Raw genomic sequence first — 15,878 nt, 5'->3', positions numbered from 1 at the left:
GTTTAGTAAAATTAATTTTCCACATTACTCCATTCTCATTGGTTCACGTATTTGCGGTATCGCTCTGGATGACCGAAAATAAAAGTTCCATGAAAAATGCTGATACAAAATCCGGGGCGTTTTCCGTTTTTAACAATTCAGTGTCATATGCCGTCGGTGATCGAACAATAGACGAAATGCCTGCAATATTATACACATACAAACTTGATGTTATTTCAACGCTAGCGTTTGGCAATGTTTAAAGTGAATACAAATAAAAGAGAATAGGTGCGATCGTGGTCTTGTGGACAACGTGGACCCTGCACACGGGCAGCGATTATGCAGCTTAATTTTCACCAGCATGGGTTGCCTTGTTTATGAATTAGAGACTACTTTGGGACCTTTGAGTAGATACCAACTAAAACTCACAAAGGCACAAATAATTGTAAACCCAGGTTCTTAAAAATTGTTTTGATCTATTTCTAAATGCAATATAGTTATGGACGGCGTGATCATTAGCCTACTACACTGCAATTCGATAAAAATAAAATAACATTATTATACACTCTTGTAACTACAGGTCGTGAGCTCTAATTATATTCGACTGTCCCATAGAATCGGGTAGTTAGGGGTTTAGGCCAATCAAATTAAATTTTTTCGAAGGATTAATTCCCAAAAACCTCAAAATCTTTTAAATACCTCCTAATGCGTGTAATCCGAGTTTGAGCAATCCCAGGTGTGCCAAATTTTTGCTCTTTTTCAGCTTGTAGCTCGAAAACGAAACGTCCAACGTAAATTTTGCTCTAATTATGATGAAAATTGATATATGTGATCCGAAAGGTACCTTAATATGAATTCGTATTCTAAAAAAATGGGCGCTATTTAGATTTTCTTTATTTTTGGTATGATCATGTCAAAATCCGAAAAAGCCTTTTCACCAGTGGTTGATCCTCCAAACCATGCTGATAGTGCCATTGTAATTTATTGTGGATTCCTTCTACATCAAGTGATTTGGCAATCCAAGGAAAACTGTATCTCCTAAGACTTGATGCACACTTTCTGGAATTGCGAATATTCGGATTATACGCATTGAGGACCTAATGAAATTAATAAAACGATTTCCAGCTTCCTAAGAATTAATTCCTCAAAACCCTTTTTTTATCTTATTTGATTGGCCTTGTTTTCAGAAAGAAAAGTAAATATTTTCGGAAATAATCGCTCCAAAAGAAAAAAAATATTCGTCACCCCTTAAAACATTTGAAACACGGGTTACAAAAATATGAAAAAACTCATGAAAGTGAAGCTTAATAAAGACTTTCAATGAAAACTATACATTTTTGAGTTATCGCTCAAAGTCTGCCCTTCTTAGTAAAAAGACGTACAAAGCGTTCCGAAAGTATCCTTTTAGCTTAATGGACATGAAAATTACTAATAACCTATTATGATAGTAGGGTAACTATATGCAACCCTACATAGAGCATGGTCCGACATTCTCTTGGCGGGTTATTTTACTTAAAATTTTAGTAATACGAACATTACGAAGCAGACGAAATTATTCGTATGGGGCTTTGAGAGTGGTAAGATTTAATATTTAGTAGGTAGTGGTGCAGCTTGCATTTCCTTAGCTATTGACCACTACATCCTTTGTATAGCTAATGAAAAAACCCTATTCGGGCTTCGGCCATGCTCAAGAACGTCTCAAACAACTGACTCCGGAATGCAAGGCAGTCGTCTCATCAGTGACCATCGTGCGCGCATTTTATGGAAACTCATTTGAAAGCACCATCCTTGATTTGCTCCCGAAACTAACTATGTATGTGTGCGTATACATCTATATTTGCGTCCGTGTGTATACTTTCGTCCTCCATAATATAAGGTCTACTTGAGCGGTTACAAGTAATTTTTTTGTTTGATTTCTTGTAACTTATAAATGATTTTTGATTTCAAGATATCAAACAAAAAAAAGACTCTTAAACAGTCCAAGTATACCTAATATTATGTAGAAAAGGTTTTTCAAGAGTGAAATAAATATAACAAAAACATAATAGTAAAGAGTAAAGCAAGTAAATTTTCACCACACCAGCTGGTAAAGGCTCTCTTGATTGTCCAAAAACTGATAAGAAAGTTGCATTTTATCAACATGTGAGGAAAAGTAATCAAATGCAAATTTTGAGTTGTTTTCTTATGTTTGCTGGTAGAATTGACTTTTAAGTGATGATTTTGAATGATTCGCTTTGATTTTGTTTGATATTTTACAGTTAGTATTTTCCTTGTGTTGGTGTGGTGAAATTTTTTGTGTTTCACTCGGTGGCAAAATTTGTTCAACCCTCGTGCCTTGAAACTTTCGCAACGCTCAAGATTCCATTTTTCGAACTTTGTTTGTCGTGAACACAATTAAAATTGCGCTATTATACTTATTTTCGAACTTATAAAGGTCTTTTTCATTGCTGGGGTTTTTCAAAGCTAGTTGCCGTAAGCGCCTACGATGGTATTTTATTTTCCCCTCACTAGCTCGGAAAGTTGTCGTTTATCCTTCAATACAAGCGGGGAAGCGTTTTATCCACTATGGGGAAAGTAATTTGACCTTGGATGGAGCGTGTTTAAGTAGCTTGACAGATAACAAAACGTAAAACGCTCATGATAATGGTTCGTTCGATATTAATTATCATTAAATAAATGGTTTGAGAATCTAATAAAAAATACCAAAATTAGCTTTATTTAATGATTTTAAGTCCTTAAAATTCCATAAGAAACGTTTGTTTTTTTATAATGATGTTAAATATAATTCTGAACGCACAAGTTGAGTCGATGCAATTTCAATTTCGTTGACATTTCATACATCAGAAATGTCAACATTGTCAACATTTTTTTTACTTAAAACCTTTTCTCACCGACTCGCGTAAAAATACACAACTTCCAGAGTTTTCTGTTATAATATCGTAAAGAAATGAGTGATTCCAGTGATGAAGGTGATCTAACGCCTGTGGATGTTGCACTTTCCTCGCTATAGTGAGGTGAAAAGTTTTGTGTTACACACGGGCGCAAATATATTTTACTTCTCGTGTGTTGAAACACTCGCTACGCTCAGGATTCTATTTTAGATCATTTTCACCTATAGAATCCTTTCGCTTGCTCGTGTTTCATCAATTCTACACTCGCGGGTACCAACTTGACCGCCACCAACGAAAATACCTACCTAAGTAACATTCTGCTAAATAGTGAACTTAACACCCACATACTAAAATACTTATGAACCGATTTTGCATGTACAACCAGCCTTAAAGTTTGTAGTGAACTTAACAACCAACAACCAAAATGACTACAAGTAACCCTGTGTTGGTCCCCGCCTGCGATACTTACCATCAACATTTATAAATTATATTTAGTTAGTATTTAGAATAAGTTTTTATTTATTTAACTATCGATTACATTCCATAGCTTAGTTTTAGCATTTGATTAAACAATATTTCTTGTGGGGCTTGTTTTCCTCTTTTTAGTGTGCAGTCGGGTTTTTTGTTTAATAATAATTAATTAATCGGTTACACTTTAAAATTAATAGAGAAACAATAAGGGTATATATCTGTTTACGACATTTATTTTACTCTGACAGTAGACAACAGTTGCTAGGTAACAACATCATAAATAAAGAAAGGTATTGTCAAACTAGTTATATGCAACCTTCTCAATGTTGTATTCATGGCTTAAAATTGTATCAATTTTATAGTGACATCTGGAGACGAAGTTTGCATAGTCCGAAGCATCGGAAGTCAACTTTACGCAAAAGATAGAAATCCACAAAGACAAAGGCAGACAAAGGTCTATACAAAATGTCACTTTATTCTTGTAACCGATCGCATGTGCTCTTGTACAGATAGTAGATATAATATACATATTAGGCATATTTAAGTATATGTGTATATTAAACATTTCATTATGATTAAGAGAACTGCAATTAAATAGATAACTTTGCTTTAATATCTAGGAAAGATCAACAACATACAGTAAATAACATTGCATACATAAATACCCTTTAAGATAAATAGACAAGCCAGCATGGTAACAATACAATAAAAATCAACAACATTACAGAATTCCAAGAAATTAGAAATAATAAATTTAAAAGAAATGTGACCTTGGCCGACGCACCGGGCAAAAATTCTGAGAAAAACCAGATTAATAACGTTACTATGCGAATGGGGTGGCCAGATGACAAGAGATTACCTGAAAAGTCGGGAAAATTTATCAAGTTTTGGGGAGATGATTATTTAGTGAAGAGAATCTCTATGTATGGAAATTTGACAACATTCATGTACGGATTATTGCCAAAACTATGCTAAGTTCGCAACAGGGATGATGATAATAATAAAATATTTCAGAACATAACACAAGTAGTTTCATAAAACTAATATAGACAAGGCTTAGATAAGTGGATAACGGCAGGTAGAATTATCATTAAAGCACTAAATTCAAACTAAATGCATGATTGATAGCTGACTTGTATGAAATTGTCCTCAAATAATTGGGTATTTTTATTATTATCTCTCCACAAAACAGTATATATGTTTCTTATTAATAAAACTCCTTTTCTGTCAGAAACAAATATCAGAATATATATTAACAAAATGGGAATTTTATCGGGAAATTGGAAATTTGTGTATGACAACACTTGCCAAAGATTACTTTGATATAAATTGGGATATTGATGCGAAACCTTCCAAACTGGTAATAATAACAAGAATGGTGGAGGTAAACTTTAACTTGATAGTAATAGGGGTGAATTTCGTTTAATCGGAGGGGAAAATTAATTGATCAAATATTTTACTATAAATAGTTGTAAGATGGTTGTAGGTGGGATCATTCAATTTCGGATATTCAGACGAGAAAGGTGAACTTCTGCCTGTGCTTAACCCTTGACCTAGGTTCAGGATACCTGGTAGATCGAGATTACATGAGAAGTGGCGGAATGAGCAGTAAGAAGCAGCAGCAGTAAAGAGCAGCAGTAGGAGAGACGGAAAACAAGATCGTCGGGGTGGTGAGCGGAATCATGTTGTTTACTAAGATAGGAGTCAAGTAACAAAATAAATGGTCAACTTTCATTACAATTAGAAAAAATCAAGTAAATCTAATTATTCTTCTTCTTCTTGTGCCATGTCCTCATCGGACGTCGGCGACCATCTCTCGGAACTTATTCCTATCCTGTGCCAATCTGCTCAGGTTGGCAGCGTCGTTAATATGAGTCCAGCTTTTAATATTGTCCATCCAGGCTAGCTTCCTTCTTCCTCTACCTCTTTTGCCCTCTACTTTGCCCTCTATTATTTTCTTTAGGATTTGATATTTATTGTTGCGGTAGATATGTCCAAAATATGAGATTTTTCTTTTCTTTACCGTTACCAAAAGTTCCAATTTTTTCTTCATTCTTTGCAAGACTTCTACATTGGTTATTCGATCTCTCCATGATATTTTAAGCATTCTTCGGTAGAGCCACATTTCAAAAGCGTTTATTTTTGCCTCTATGGTTCGGTCTATGGTCCAGCCTTCGACGCCATACATAAATACAGATAACACGTAACATTTAACCATTCTCCATCTGAGTTTCAGGTTTATGTCTTTGTTGGTGAATAGCTTGTTCATTTTCATGAATGTGCTTCTTGCTATCTCTATTCTTGTACGTATCTCTTTACGTGGGTCCCATTTTTCGTTGAGAGAGCTTCCTAAATACTTGTAATGTTTGACTCTTTCAAGTGGCTTGCCGTTAATAGACAGCGTGGTCGATTCTACCGCGTTCTTGCTCATGATCATATACTTGGTCTTTGATATGTTCATCTTTAGACCGTAATCTTCCACGACAGTATTTAAGCGGTTTAAGAGTTGTTGGAGGTCTTGTAGGGAGTGAGCTAAGATAACGGTATCATCGGCGTATCGGAGGTTATTTATCACTGTACCGTTTACTCTGATACCAGTTTTAACGCCATCAAAAGCTTCTTGAAATATAGTTTCGGAGTAAAGATTAAACAATAATGGTGATAGGATACATCCTTGTCTCACTCCTTTACGTATTTTGATATCATCAGTGCCAGATGTTCCGACTTTAATGTGTGCTGACTGGTTCCAGTACAGGTTTCTGATAATTCTTTGATCTTTGCTGTCCACTTCGGTCTTGTTGAGTATATGCATTAATTTGTCATGTTTTACGTTATCGAATGCTTTCTCAAAATCAATGAAACAGGCATATACTTCATTATTATATTCCAAACTGTTCTGCACTAGCACTTGAACTGCAACCAGGGCTTCTCGTGTTCCTAAACCATTTCTGAATCCAAATTGGTTGTCTGATATAATTTTATCGATTTTGTTATAAATTCTCATGTGAATCACTTTAAGAAATACTTTTAGGGCGTGACTCATCAGGCTGATGAGCCTATGGTCACCGCATGTCTTAGCATTTGCCTTTTTAGGGAGCGGGAGGAATGTGGATTTTAACCAGTCTTCTGGTAATGTTCCTTTATCATAAATTTTATTGTACATTTTAACTAATAATTTCAAATTGTCGTCATCCAATAGTTTTAACAGTTCTACATATATCCCATCTGGGCCAGCCGCTTTTCCGTCTTTCATAGATCTTATTGCTTAATCTAATTATATATAAATCTTAAAAATAAATACCTAGTAGTTTTATATTGTTTGATAATAGTTAATAATTAATTAATTTTATAGAGTAACTAGACCTGAGAGTATCAGTTCATAGATCCAATAATTCCTTACTGCATGTGTGTCCTAATCAATTTTGATGGCATTGAACAACTTATGGGTTGAAACGTTAACCGTGTCAACCAAGCCCATAAGTTTTTCAGTGATTTAGATCTGTGAGTGTATTTGAGTCGTAGTGAGTCAGGCAGATGCCGTAGATTGAGTAGGGCAGTCTGTAAATTTTAAAGTATGTCATTAGTATAGCTGAGTCGGAACCCTTTTGTTGTTGCTGGAATGCACACAGCGTACAGCTAACCACTAAAAACTAATTTTTCGTGTTTAAGTAAAAAAAAATTTTGTTAATTTAATTTAGTACATAAGTTTTGTTCTGACTGCAATGTACCTACTTATACTTTACACTAAAATTGTGTGTTTTGCAGCATACAAATAAACGTTTTATCTATCTATCTATCTATATATTAGTTCAGAATTGAAGAAAGAAGCGCTCGAGCCTTGGTAAGTGGATTTTTCATTACAGTGTGATTTACTGTGTATATTTTCGGGACATTAAGTGTTTATTCCACAGGTCAATGTGTTTATGTAAATTTTCAGGAAGGTTCTATAATTTAGTTCAGTCATTATTCTGTTATTCAGTCTAAAACTTAAACCAGCGATAAGAAAACATAATCCATAGAGGAAACTCTGTAAAACATTCTTATAAAATTTTATTTCTATAATTGAAGTTAATGTATTGCTTGCATTTTAATAATTTTAATAAATTGATTATTCAGAATATCTGCCAAGTTAAACCAGTTTGACAGCACTGGCTTCCCTCGAATGCGGCTGAATTTAGATTTTTGTAAAATATTTATTCATATCATCTGTTATTATTTATTTAAATTTACAAGTATATGTTCATCCCGTAGCAAACATTTTAGTGAGTGGGAGTAGATTCTAGATTCTGAAATTCAAACAAAAAACAGAGTTAATGAAGCTTCTGAAAGTCCAATTTGATAATTTTACAGTTACCAACAGATTGTAGAATTCTGGAATTTTATATTGATTAAGATTAATCAAAGGAAAATGTTTTATTTTAGATGATAATAATTCCAGAAGAAAGCTCCGTTTTAGGGACATGGTGTTTTATACCTTTTTTGTGTAGAACTTAATAAGCTTTTGTTTCGCCATACACAGTATTCACATTAAACCCAGATATTCCGAGAAAAACAGAAAAACTATACTTTTCAAGATGGCGTTTGATCCCCGTGGTCCCCGAAGCTCCAATTTTATGACACGCAAACAGGGATCCCTGAAATTGTAAGTGTCAAATTTCATTACTGTCACTATTGTTTAAACCCCATTTAAGACCTAAAATCGGTTTTTGCAGTTACATTTTTAAGTCCTAAACATTTTTCCTCCATTTATTTTAGTAAATTTGTAGTGCATAGCACTCATGTACCAATTATGGATCTACTGATGTCCATTTTATTGGAATGCACTCAATAGTTTAGGCGCTAGGAGTAAAAATATGATTTAATATTCGGCGTCCTCTCAAGGCGGCTGTATTGATTTTTCTTTAATAAAACAAGTGTAAACAGGTTGTGAAGGGCAAGAGGAATCTACCGATATGTCATTTTAAAAAATCCGTCCAGTATCCTGAGCTACAGGGTGTACTGATTTTCAGTATTTAAACCCATAACCCTACTTTCTGTTTAAGTCGCAGTCGAGTAAAATGTTGATATTGGGGTAAAACGTGTACAAATGTATAGACAAAAGTGGAATTCATATTCCTCCAAGTTTCATATTAAGAGAATATCCCCTGAAAGTGTATAAGCGCTAAATCTGGATTCAGCTTTTATTTTCTACAACAAGATGTATTTTTCCGCAAAAGTATGTAAGACTGTTTTGTGTAGAATTTAATAAGCTTTAATGTTGCCTTACACCATATTTTCATAGAGAACGTATATTTAGAGTAAAACGCAAATTTCTCAGGGATGGTGATGTAATAACATGGAAAACGTAAACTTCAATTACGAACTAAAGAAGGCTTTATTTTGTAACAATCTCGAGACATTCCAAGTTAAAAGAATGGTGATTGTGGATAAACCTTTACCCGTGTACATGTACAACGACTAAAAACCTTTGTAAAATAAATAAAGTTCGTCGTCCATTGGTTATTTTGGCCTAGAAACAAATATTTTTCAGCAACGGGGCACGCAATGAAAATGCAAATAACATATTGTTCAAATAATCGCATTTCCTATTCAATACTATAAAATGTCTCGAGGCATCTACGTCTTGGTTAATGTGGTCACTGAATATGTATTCAGAATTTCGGTGTTTAACATAATACTAAGAACTCCTGATGCCGGGCCATTTGCATACTTTACCTATAATCAAATAATGAACAACTGAGCGAGCACGATGTCAGCGAACTGCACCACTATGTGAACATGTTAACTATTTCAGGAAATAAATAGGTATAAAAGCAGAGCTCATAGCTAAATGTAAAACGCGAGCCTCTTTGCACGGCGATATGTGGGGTTGTTCTGTAAATTAGAGTAGGTATGTTCGGTGAAAGTTTTACACGAAGTAAGCATCTTTTAGAGTAGAGCTAGAGACCGCCTCTTGGCAAACAAAGTATAGGTCGTCTTCACTTTACAGGTCAGATAGCAAGATGACCTACCAATCGGCTACCAAGCTATCAGAGTATCATTTTGATAAGCTAAATTCTTAGTGTTAACCTTTAATAAAGATTTTCCGTTGTGCGGTTCAAAGAAGCTTATAATTTCCACCTCTCCAAGAGTCTTACCAAGTTAGCAACTTCATTGCGCAATGCAAATATAACTTGACATGAGCATTGGTTTTAATTCGATCCGGCCCAGTAGCAATAAGCAGACGGGTAAATATGCACGGACAGTTATCGTTGGAATGAACGTTCAACTTCCGTAAAAAAAAATTCAACATTAACAATAAGCCAGTAGTTTATTACACTTGAAAGATTCGAACACATTTCTACCTTATTCTCGAGTTCGCATTCGATTCAATAAAAGTGATATTAAAATTAACCTTGTTCGTGAGCGCGACGCACCAAGTTTTAATTGGAATTACTTTTAATTAACCTCATTATATGCGACGGTCTATTAATCAGTTTGCTTTGGAATTTGATTATTACAATCAGAATACCGACGCTTATCTCACCATTCGCAGCATGAACATAAGTGTAATTAACACATGTAGATATAAAGTACCTTTATAATAATAGCCGTAGATTAAGCTAACGTCGAGCTTAATAATCAGCTCGGCCGCTTATACTCAAACGTAGCACAAACTGGCTAAGCGAGTGAAAGCGGAAAACGTAACCTTAGGTGGAATAAAATTCAAAGTAATTTTTGAACTCCTCATATAATCTCATAAGGGTCACGAGGAACATACCCAACTACTTCGCTGTCATAAACAACTTCGCTCGGACGATAAAACCGTGCAAAAACCTAGTGAAAATGAAACGAGCGGAAGTAATTTTGTTCTGCTAAAATTAATGTTATGAATATTATATTTTTTTAAATCCTTACCCATGTTTTGTAGTAGATACCAAACATGGATAATTGGCTCGACTACGAAGTTATTATTTTACATTTTGCAGTTGCAAGCATTTTCTTACGTAGATGGTTACCTTCAGCTGCGTACAAAATGTAAAATGTAAATGTGGTTGACTGGTAGAGCCTCAAGGCGTTAAGTCCGCCATTTGTACTCTTTTTGTGTAAATTTGTGCAATAAAGTTTAAATAAATAAAATGTAGAGTTTTGAATGATTCACGGTTAGTTTCACTAGACTTATATTGACCGGGATATAGACCGTGATTACCTTTTGTATTATTTGTGAGCTCCCGATATTTCGACGCAGTTACATGCATCATGTTCACGGGTGACTGAAGATAGCGGGTGGGTGTCAAAGTTGTGTAGACAGCGCTCTGTCTATCCTCTTCAGATGCCATAAGAACCAAAAACTGAACTCTGTCTATCCTCATTCTTGCGCGTCGGCTGCGTTCACTTTCAACGTTACCAACGGTCGCATTCACACTTGTTGGTCCGGTCGCGTTCACACTCGTTGGTCACATTGCTGCGGTCAAGAACAATGACGTTCGCAAGTCAGCTATTGCTCAGCATCTCCTTGAGTCGGTTACAAATCACTGGATCGAGTTGCATAGTCCCAAGGTCATTTCGACAGAACGCCACTATATACCAAGATTGGTAAGAGAAGCAGTTGAAATTCACAAATACAAAAATTTCAATCGTGAAGATGGGTTTAAACTGTCAAATGTGTGGAATCCTGTGATTTGTTTGTGTAAAAAACCAGTGATATCCGAATCAAACACGCGTAGTGACACCGTGAGTGTAGTTTGGACAGACCAACGAGTGTGAACGCGACCGGACCAACAAGTGTGAATGCGACCGTTGGTAACGTTGAAAGTGAACGCAGCCGACGCGCAAGAATGAGGGTAGACAGAGCGCTGTCTACACAACTTTGACACCCACCCGCTATCTTCAGTCACCCGTGAACATGATGCATGTAACTGCGTCGAAATATCGGGAGCTCACAAATAATACAAAAGGTAATCACGGTCTATATCCCGGTCAATATAAGTCTAAATAAAATGTATTAATTATTTACTTACTTTTTTGGTTATTTCGGTTTTAAAGTTTAAACAAACGCATTTACCATTTTCATACTCAGGTAAGTGCGTAGGTAGGTACATATAGTTTGTCAAGGGATTGTCTCATTTCGGGCGTAGACGGAGAGAGTCATACTGTCTTTGTCTTGCACTGGTGCTGGCGCCCAGAAGAAGGGGATGAGTGTAGTTTTTTTGTTTCCATTTACTGACAAGATTTGCTTGACCAACTATAGATACCCATGTCCTTGTATGTACCCAGGAAAATACGTTATAAGTTATACGTACGTTACGTGTAGTCAAAGGACTGTCTCATTTCAAACATAGACAGAGATAATCATATATATATATATCTCTTTGTCTTACTAATACTAGCACCCAAAAAAAAGGATGAGTATAGTTTTTTTGGTTCTAATTTACTGCCAATTTGGTTTGACCAACTATAGTAAGAATATCAAATATTTACATATCTTCAAAAGCAATTGAAATTCTGGTTAAAAAAGTGGCCCGCTTTCATTGCTTATGTGCCTACACTGTAGGTACGTTAGATATATTTTTTTGTTTGCAAACGACACGCGCCACCATGTACAATAATTAATGGTATATATGTCGGCGGCAGATCGTAATATCGGGCATATCGAGATATTCCTAGGCATATCTTCCGGTAAGGTTAACTGGAAGAGATCCCTCAAAGGGATAAGTTCGCCTTTGTACATCTTATTATTTGTACCATGTAATTTTTAATATGTATATTTGTACAATAAAGAGTTTACTACTACTACTACTACATATCATAAAACGAGTAAATCGCGATTCCAATTAATTTACCTAAATTTTTATTGTGGTCCGGGGCGTTGACCGTAGGTACTCGCAGTTGAGTTGAACAGTGAGTTTCTAGTTAGAAAAGTGTGGCGATTCTAGATTCGTTCGAATTTTTTTATGTATTACCTCCTACACCTTAAATATTTTATCAGCTAGTTAGCCTAAAATATGTCCCAGCATTTTTGACACCGGTCTGCTGGAATTTCAGTTATCTGCGACCTCGATCGATGGAACATGTCGGCTGAAATAAAAGTACATACCTAAAGTAGTTAATTTTTAGGGTAGCCAAATGGCTAAAAACGGAACCCTTATAGATTCGTCATGTCTGTCTGTCTGTCTGTCCGTCCGTATGTCACAGCCACTTTTGTCCGAAACTATAAGAACTATGCTGTTGAAACTTGGTAAGAAGATGCATTCTGTGAACCGCATTAAGATTTTCACACAAAAATAGAAAAAAAACAATAAATTTTGGGGTTCCCCATAAATAGAACTGAAATTCAAATTTTTTTTCATCAAACCCATACGTGTAGGGTATCTATGGATAGGTCTTTAAAAATGATATTGAGGTTTCTAATATAATTTTTTTTCTAAACTGAATAGTTTGCGCGGGAGACACTTCCAAAGTGGTAAAATGTGTCCTTCCCCCCCCCCGTAACTTCTAAAATAAGAGAATGATAAAACTAAAAAAATATATGATATACATTACCATGCAAACTTCCACGGAAAATTGGTTTGAACGAGATCGTAAGTAGTTTTTTAGTAGTAGTAGATAGTAAGTAGTTTTTTTTAATACGTCATAAATCGTAAACCGCAATTTACCTTTCAGTCACGTTTCACATAAAAAATACATTGTTTAAATTGTGTAATGTACGGAACCCTCGGTGCGCGAGTCCGACTCGCACTTGGCCGGTTTTTATATACATAATGAAGTCCTTAATTCGCCTACAGTTCAATTCTGTCCATTGTGTAACGAAATTTACATATATAACTTTTGTCAAAGCAATAGGGGGTATTACCATACTACTCTTTGGTATTACCGCAATGTTCTGCCACCAGAGTGCCCCTAGCCCAACACTAGCCCCTTTAGTAGAGATTACCATAGATAGAGTAACTTATACATAAGGCCTTTATCAGGTTTTTGACAAGTTTTCAGAGATAATAAAATATGACATTGATGCATCAAGGCGGTTTGTTTACAGAGGACCTACCGGAAAACGCGAGTACGAAATTTAAAATAAAATAATTAGAAATAAATAATTAATTTATTTAACTTATTTCCTTGATACCTCTAATTTATGGCGGTCAATTCGTTTTTATTTTCTACTATCAACTTAATTATCAAATAGTCCATATTACATTAATTAGGTTTTCGTGATGCAAAAATAGATGCCTAGTTAGATAGATAACATACAGTATTATGCATTTTATAATAATTTGAATGGTAAATAGGTATATATGTAATTATTATTAAATAACGTCATCAAGTTTTAGGATGTTGATATTAAGAGCACGAAATTGTAATAAATGTAAAAGATTAAAGTAGGTATTTCTTCCATCCAGCGGATCCAGCCACAAGCTTTATTACTGTTAAACAAAAACATTATGAAGCAGCCTTCGCAAGTAAAACATTTTTGCATTTTACTACGCGTTTATTATGGACGCTTTAATCCAGGCTTTATCACTTTTATGCTGCTTTTATGATTGTCGACCACTGACCTCGGTACGTAAATAGAATAAACCTTCACGGTATATTTTTAGAAGGTAAAGGTAAGGCATGTTTTTATAAAAGTAATTAAAAGCTCCTCGGCTAGGTACTTACCTTTTATAAATTAGTTTTAGTAGAATCTGTTTAATTAAAACACTTTGCAGGTATTGTAATGGCAAATGACCTTCATCATCTTAGTTTCTATAAGTATTTATAAAACTGAGGATTCCTAGTTGACTACGAAATTCTAAAAATACAAACCCATGCTCGAAGCTGGATTCCAACCAGCTACTTCAACATTCGTAGTTAATACCCTAATCTGGGGGCCCAGCCAAGATGCCAATCGTTTGCGCCGTAGCAAACGAAACGCTAATGTCTCTTTGTCGCACTAATATGGATAAGTGATAGAGAAGAGAGATATAAGCGTTTCGTTCACTACGGCCCAAACGATTGGCATCTTGGCAAGGCCCCTTGATGCTCATGTTGTTTTATAAATTGGTACCGTGACCGATCTGAAAAGATATTGATAAAAGTGCCTACCCAGTTTTCATTCGCCTTGCTTATTTACATATATGGAAATAATTTGTAATCTTAGTAGACCGGCTTTGTATATTAATTCCTAGATAATTCATTAGATAGATAAACCACGATGCAAAACTAAGAAACCTCTTAAACTGGTTGAGTGAGCTCGTGCAGCGGTAATTACTTGTACGTAATATCGTAAGTCACGGCCGGTCTAACGAGAGGGTAACTCCGAGTGAACTCGAGCTTATTCACGATGCAGGGCCGACACAATAAGGCTCATACTATGAGTTTCATTCGATAGTTCTCTAAACAGACTGCCGACGACAACGAATAAAGCTTCGAGTAGTTTTCTTTAAACTCGTTCGATATCTGTGTCACTGTAAAATTGAAAAAAAAAAATTGTTAATGATATTATTTTCAACATTGCTTTCTTGGGGTTCGATATCAAGATATTACGTCATTTGTGGTATATTGTACAAAAAAAATCAGTAAGGTATATCGTAGCTGGAGGATACAACCTTGATATTTTGTGTCAATAACTAAACAAATTATATCAACTGATGAAAAGGCGCAGTTAAAGGGTTAAAGAGGTATTTCCCGTTGGATATATGGATATTACGTATCATTTTATGATTAATATGTACCGTATCTGCAGTACAGTTCCATAAGTCTCGTGAAATAGGTATTGAAGTAGAACTGTGTTACTTTGTAAAATTAAAAAAAATTGTTTATGATATTATTTTCAAAATTGCTTTCTTGGAGTTAGACATGAGGATATCACGTATTATTTGTGGTATATTGTACAAAAAAAATCAGCCATATCGTGTCTGGAGGAGCCCAAACTTGGTATGTTTCGAAAATTCTTTTTGTTTTAATTTAAAAAAAATGCCCGAAATGTAATGATGTGATATATTTTTAGAATCGCCTCAAAAAGCCCTTTCGTATGATACCACACTCGATAGGTTTTGGAACCACTCCCCCCCCAGCCAAATTTTTTTAGGAACTGCGGGTCAAAAATTTTGTTTTGACCTCTAGAATGCGTGTGCCAAACGGCTAACCTGTACATCGATTTGCGGTATTCCTTTGAAATTGGGGTCGAGCGGCTTCCGCTAATAGCCCTTATTGTCTCGTCAAGTCGTGAATCCCTGTTTATAGATTTAAGCCTTCTTCAATTTCAAAGGGCTGAAAAATAATTGATAATAAGTAGGTACCGGATTTTGAACGAAACTTAAGTGTTTAGTATTAATAAGTCGTGTAGGTTCCATTCAAGAAAATCAACGAAGTCAATAATAAATTAATGAATTTATTTCATACGAACCAGCTTTCTTAAATTTTACTGTATTCCATTTGTTTCAGTATAAATGCAAATATAATTCCAATTCCAACTCAATAAACTGTATGTAAATATGTGATTATCAAAGCGAAGTCACAAGGATTTTTAAATGGGTTAATATGACATGGTTCCATTCATCCGAGTACACTCGGATAGGA

Source organism: Cydia strobilella, chromosome 9, assembly GCF_947568885.1.
Source record: "Cydia strobilella chromosome 9, ilCydStro3.1, whole genome shotgun sequence".
Classification (NCBI taxonomy): Eukaryota; Metazoa; Arthropoda; class Insecta; order Lepidoptera; family Tortricidae; genus Cydia; species Cydia strobilella.
This window is presented reverse-complemented; position numbering follows the sequence as displayed.